The sequence below is a fragment of the Nycticebus coucang genome, chromosome 13 (assembly GCF_027406575.1).
Source record: "Nycticebus coucang isolate mNycCou1 chromosome 13, mNycCou1.pri, whole genome shotgun sequence".
Lineage (NCBI taxonomy): Eukaryota > Metazoa > Chordata > Mammalia > Primates > Lorisidae > Nycticebus > Nycticebus coucang.
The window spans coordinates 71,800,598-71,807,454 of NC_069792.1; the positions used below are offsets into that span (position 1 = coordinate 71,800,598).

The window sequence follows — 6,857 nt, forward strand, 5'->3', positions numbered from 1 at the left end:
AATTTACTGGGAACTAACTCCATAAAGAAATTGAGGGTATGTTCATTAGTGTAATCTACTTTCTACTTCATGGTGAGCTGACAGAGAACCAACGGTGAGGCTACAATCCTCCCCAAAATCTGAAATGAGAGATACTTTTCTTGGAAGCACCAAAATCTTCACCAGAAGCCTTAGTTGTCTCCAGATAATAAAGTTGCTTTTTAATAATAAAGGAAACAAATACTATGTTCTGGAGAAATGCTATCTGCTTGTGATCTGTGAATAGGGTAGAGGAGAAAAAGGAAGCCCATAGATACAGTTGGCCCATTGACAGACATTTAATTAATCCTCTGATTTCAGCCTCATTCATGTTCCCACCTGACTGAACCTGAGCCTACCACTCCACGAGGTTCCATTTAGGTGAACTGGCTCCCACCTCTCTGGTAGTTCTCTCAAAGTGTATCATGGATACTGTTCTACCTGTTTTATAATCAATCTACTTCCAACTTCTGTCTTCCATAAATTATTTTGGAATAATGAAAAATTATTATTATGCTTAATCTGCTATCTTCCTAGTTAGGTTTTTATTTTCCATTTATATGATCTTTTATATGTGCCATGTTGTCACATTATAGCAAATAGTCTGTTTGGTATTTTTTTTTTTTTTTGACAAAAATATGGACCGCTTCACGAATTTGCATGTCATCCTTGTGCAGAGGCCATGCTAATCTTCTCTGTATTGTCCCAATTTTAGTATATGTGCTGCTGTAGTGAGCACTGTTCGGTATTTTTTTACTTCTTTGTTTACACATGATCTTATTTCAAACAGGGTATAAGGCAGAGATTGCTTTCAAGATACATATGCTTAGGTAACAAAAATACACACTAACATGAAGGTAATTTTAAATTTTAAAGTCTTCAACTTATAATACTGATTTTAGAGTATGGACAGCAGGCAATAGACAACAGTAACAGGCAGAATAATGCCTCTCACAAGGTTGCCCATATCCTAATCTCCAGAACCTGTGAACATGTTACATTACATGGCAAGGAAAGGTTGGAGATGGAACTAAGGTAATTAATCCACTAACTTTAAAACAGGGAGATTATTCCAGATTATTTTGGTGGGCCCAATGCCAATCAACATAATTACAAGTCCTTAAAAGTGGATGAAGGAGGCAGAAGAGGAGTTGGTAATAGAATAACGCAGCATGAAAAAAGTTTGACAAGCCACCATGAGCTTTGAAGATGGAAGAGGGTCAGAGCCAAGTCAGGCAGGCAGCCTTAGGAACAGGAAAAGCGAAGGAAACACATTCTCCCCTGGAGCATTAGGAAGCAATGCTGCCCCGCCGACGTCTTGACTTTGGCCCAGGGAGACCAATTTTGTACTCGTGACCTCCAGAATTCTAAGATAATAAGTTTGTGTTGTTCAAAGCCACCAAGCTCATGGTAATTTGTAACTATAGTGATTTGTTGTATTAGGAAACTAAGATAATAATAAATACATCAAGTTAAACAATTTCTCTAGGATTCCCATTGCCTAGAATGTATAAAACAGCTAGGGAGTACTACTTAAAGAATGCTATCTTTTAATACATTACTTCTGTGTGGGTGAAAACAGAACAATTGTGTCAACACATAATAGTTTTTATTTCCTTAATATGGTTTTAAAGATAATTCTTAGAGAAAATTAGGGAATGCAACTGCCAAAAACTTCTCTTTAAGAAACATTAAATGTGTATGGCAATGTTGAATTTTTTAATTAAAAGTAACATTTCTGACCCAACCCATTATATCTGGTGCTTGTTGGACATGGATTAACTGGAGTTTCTGATTCCATATCAGTATGAAAAGTTTGCATTCCTTGCCTTCAGACCTGCAGTCAGATCTAGAATCGATACTTACCCAGAAAGTAAGCACATGTGTTGAGGGACAGATGGCTTGCACCACTCCTCTCTGACTCTCTACAGTGAGTCAATTCTTATTGAATCATTCCAAAGTGAATGCATGGCAAACACTGGTTAAATCCCTTCGAGAGTAGCTCACTCATCTAAAAAATCTGTCACTGCAACTGCCTCTGCAGTAGGCAGAGTTGGCAGATAGGCCAATAGACTTTGTTAATGACTCATGGACACCAGAAGATCAGGAAGCTTCACTCAGCGCTATCTTTGTAAAATGAGGTCTTTGGGTAAGTAAACAAGTACTTTCAGCCCTGGATTCAGGTTGAAATGATACCTTAAGAAAATCATGTCAATGGAGTTCACACGCACAAAAAAAGCCAAGAGTTGGAGAAAAGAGAGTCAAAAACCTGTGAAAGAAGCATTGCCTAAAGGAAAATTGTTCATGCATAGTTGAATGGCAGCTTTTCTCCACTGTATCAGCTATACTAACCCTTTTAGGCCTCATTAGGAATTATCACACAGCTGGGGCTAGTTGCTTCAGGCAGATCACCAGGGAAACCATTGAAAATCTTTCATTTGGAAGAAATTCAAAAATAGTGTTCTGGAAATCACAATAGGAATTATCCACACCTATCCCACCAAGCCCTGGTTAAAATTGTACCCCATAAATGCATTAATGTATACATGATCTATGTGTTTACAATTTAATAAAAAAAACCCACAAGCTTCTAAAATCATAAACAAGAGTTCTCCTATTAATTTGAACATTTGTAATGACGTGTTTTCCCAAAGTTCCTATCTCTGAAGATACTGAGTAGTGACAACAACAGAGAAAAGGAATGACTGAGGAACGTCTACATGTCCCAAACACCATCTGCTCGATGTTCTAGGGATTTGGGACACACGACTGAAGTCACCACTACCACCCCCGCAATCATCAAACCACCTCTGTGGGCACAGCAGATTTGAAAAGTGGCTAAGAGCTCAGTAACGTCAGGAACCTGTGGCCTCAGGCCACATGTGGCCCTCCAGATCCCCAGTATGCACCCCCCAAATCCAAACTTAAAAATTTGGATTTAGTCAAAAGTCTGGACTAGGGGATCTGGAAGGCCACTTGCAGCCCAGAGGCCAGGGGTTCTCCCCCTCTGGTAGATTGCCCCGGTTCAAGTCTGGGCTGTGCCACTTACGGAGTGTATAATTCAGTTTACTCCTCTGGGTCCTAGTCTCCTGTTTTGTAAAATAATAGAGTTAATAGGAAGAAATAGTTAATGTGTAAACTGCTAGAACAGACTGGTCAATAGAAGGTGCTATACACATATATGTAACAGCGGTAACTGTTATTACCTTTAGGAAACACAATTTTGAAACATCTCCTTTGCTCAGTTTCTCATGAGCTCTTACAGGGACTTAATGACCCTCATGCTGGCCTCATGCCTCCATTTCTCTTGTCTACCTACTTTTACAAATGAATCCTTCTAAGCACCACTTCAAATTCTCCAAACTCAAACGTCCCTGCTGCCTTCAAAATAAACTCTGACACCCTTAACTTGACATTTCAGATCTCACCCAATGTAGCCTCAACTCAATGTTCCAACCTTATTGCTCCCAACTCCTTCCTCATAAACCCAATACTCTATCACACTGGATCTTAACCATGGATGATTTTGCTGGGACATGCAGCAATGTCTGAAGACATTTGGTTGTTACAAATAAACAGGCACTCTCCTGGTATCTAGTGGGTAGAGGGCAGGTTGCTGCTACAGACCTTGCAATGCCCAGGACGTGTCCCGACTACCAAGAATCATCCAGGCCAGATGTCTGAGAAGCCCTGCTCTAGCCAAACTAAGGTGACAGCTCTTACCTTAGTAACATCTACTTAAACTTTCTGCTTCTGTGTTTCGTTTTTTCATTGATACTCCCTCTGCCTGGAATTGATATATCCTTCAACACTGCTTTAACATTTACTAATTCATTAAACTTATATCTGAGCATCTACTGAATGTTATCCCCTGTAGATAGATGAACAAACCATTTCCTACCCTAAAGAAGCTCAGAATCTTGTAGAATCTAAAATACTCTCTTGTATCAGTGCATTCATGTAGTACTACCATTTTTCAAGATTTATATAGGGTAACAGTAATATTACCTACCATCGAGTACTTACTATATGCCAACATTGTCTAGGCACAAACTCATTTAATTCTTACAATTTTCCTATATGGTATGTGCAATTATCAGGCTCCTTCTACAGATGAGGAAACAAAGAAAGGCTAAAAAGCCATGCAATCTTATGGTTAGTGCATGGCAAACTGGGCTTTGAACCTAAGTAACGCAGCTGCAGTAGCCAGGCACTCAACCCCGATGCCATGGTCCACTGATGCTGTCACTACCTCGAGTGCCTAGCTGCTTCATCCTACTTCTCTTAATCCTGAAACTTTCAGAATTATGCTTTCTGCCTTTGACACTTGCCCTAGGGAGAGCTGGTCACACAGTGGCAGCATCCTGTAGCTGCCCTCTGATGCAGTGTCACACAGTATGGTGGCCTTCCCACAGGTGCTGGCCCCAATCTCATCTACTGTCATTACCCCCAACACTGTGCCTGCAGGCATGAAGAAAACCTACACCAAGGTGCTTACCCCCCCTCTTCATTGTTATCCTCCTACCAATCCACCTCTCTTCACTACCCTTTCCCTGCTCCAGTAGCAGTAGGTAAGTGCGAAAGTACCACAGCTAGGCAGACTTCCAAGAGGGAAATAAAGGCGGTCATCCCCAACTCTCTGAGACACTCTCACCACCTCTTTGGAGAGGAAAATCAGGCACTCCCATTTACTCTGGCCAAATGACAGCTCTTTCTCCACCTTAGTGCTCTCAAATCAGCTGGAGGTAGTAGTATTGTAAGGGATGGTAAGGTAGGCTCTGCTGAGCACTGGCCTCTCTGCAAGCCCTGGCACCCTCCCCATCAGGGTTGCTCCCCAAGCCCAGAAGACAGGGGACTCAGCAAACTTTGTTCTCTTACTGTGAGCTTTAGTAGTCAATTATGGGTGTGGGGGGGTGTCATTTAACACTTAATATCATGCTATTACAATTTATTTCTTATCTAATGCTGTGTATTCTTTAAGACATTATAAACTCTTTTGAGGAAACTACATGTGTTGAAAACTTGGCACTCTATATAACACACAACTCTCGCAACTCTATGAGGAATGTATCATGGTCCCTAATTTAGAGTCAGAAATCTGACTGAATCAAGTTCATTTCACAAAACTCTTCGAAGATCTGTATTTACATTTTGATCATCTTTAGCACTAGCAAAGTTACATAGATGCATAGAGCTGCCAGTCAAAACATGTGTGATCCATGAACATACCTGAAGCTTGCTCAAAGGTACATTTGAAGGTATTTGTGAAGAATTATTCTCCCACACACAATAGCTATAATGCTAACCATGGCTCAGTTCCAGCATTATCACGTCTATGTATTTCCATAATTATGGACAACAAAAATAATTTGCATGCAGTTTCCTCCTCCTCACAGAGAATGGTAAATAAACCTGACTAGGTAATCAGAGGTCTGGCCCTTTCAATCCCCAACCTCCTCTTTCAAACTGCTTTTCCCCATACTTGGCGCAGATGTCAGGCATGTCTCATGATCTAAGCCCTTCACGCTCATTACAGGAATACCAGGGGTTTTTCTTAGTCATTTTACTATATGATGTAGGTAAGAATTTTTCTGTTACCAGAGCTATAAAGTGGTAAGTCTTGCCCTTTAGGTATTAAGGAGATGATTTTAATATACCATTTAAGCATTCTCATTATAGTATTTTTCTATTAGTGATGATGTCTTGACTTTCTCTCCGTAGGTGTCTGGCAGATGAGTGTGCAGAGTAGGGGAAGAAACTTGGCAAAGACACTGGTGCCAGAGAGAAGGTGGGGAGAGAGGTGAGAGTAAGGGCTAGAGGGGAAGAGACATGAGCAAGGGAAAGAAAAAAAATTACAAGTTCTGTATCATGAGAAACAGTGGTACACGGACATTTCCACTAACCCTCTCCCCCGTCTTTTAAGTATACATGGTGGATGGCAATGACTTTCAACCAGGCCATAGACATCTAAGCAAAAGCAATTTTTGTTATTGGTTTAAATAATTCATAACTGAAAATATATCAATGATAAATACAAAATGGAGGGAGATGTCAATTTTAAACTATAATATATTCAGAAAAACTTCACATATCAAAGTTTACTCTTTTAGAGTAACTTAGGGTCCTTGAAGTCAGTAGAACATTTTTCTAGGATCAAGAGCTGAACACTGCAATTTTGACAACTATACCCTTAAACTAAAAATGTAGTATTTTTTTGTGGTTTTCATATATTGTGCATGTTATCAAGAACAAAAATGCTAACGATTTAAAATCATTTCTTATAGATTCAGAGACTTAGGTAAAATGTAAATATCAGTAGGAAATAACAAAAATACAAAAAGAAGAAGGATGCTTTCATCCAAGTAACTTCTCATATCACAGAAAAAATATTCCATCTGATAGCTTTCTGCAAGACAGGGTATCACCATTTATTTTTTATCACCATTTATTACAGTTTTCTCAATAAAATTATATCAAGAATTTAAGTTTAATAACATCCCTACCATAAAATTCTAATTTCTTTAAAAACAAGATGTTCCAACAAAGAGAGGGCAAAAGTACCAAGAAACTTATTTTTACTGCAATGACTATATAACCAATAAATTATAATAAATCCATGCATATTTAGCATGAAAGTTGACTCCAAAACCTTTTTCTTTGGTCTTTTGTGTTGTTAATGTTGTTTTCATAACGGCTTTATTAGATATAAATCCGTAGTACACAATGCACCTATTTAAAGTATATAATTCAACAGGTGTAACGATAGATGTGCAGCTGTCACCACCATCAATTTTGAGACATTTTCATCACCCTAAATGGAAATCGTATACTTATGAGCA

The 6,857-nt window shown here is 39.1% G+C and overlaps 1 non-coding gene across 1 annotated transcript; it reads right to left on the bottom strand.

Annotated features, from left to right (window-relative positions):
- Nucleotides 1–650: 650 nt before the first annotated feature.
- Nucleotides 651–757, bottom strand: LOC128564079 (U6 spliceosomal RNA). Its single transcript, XR_008373967.1, has one exon. It is a non-coding gene; the product is annotated as a U6 spliceosomal RNA (small nuclear RNA).
- Nucleotides 758–6,857: the final 6,100 nt, after the last annotated feature.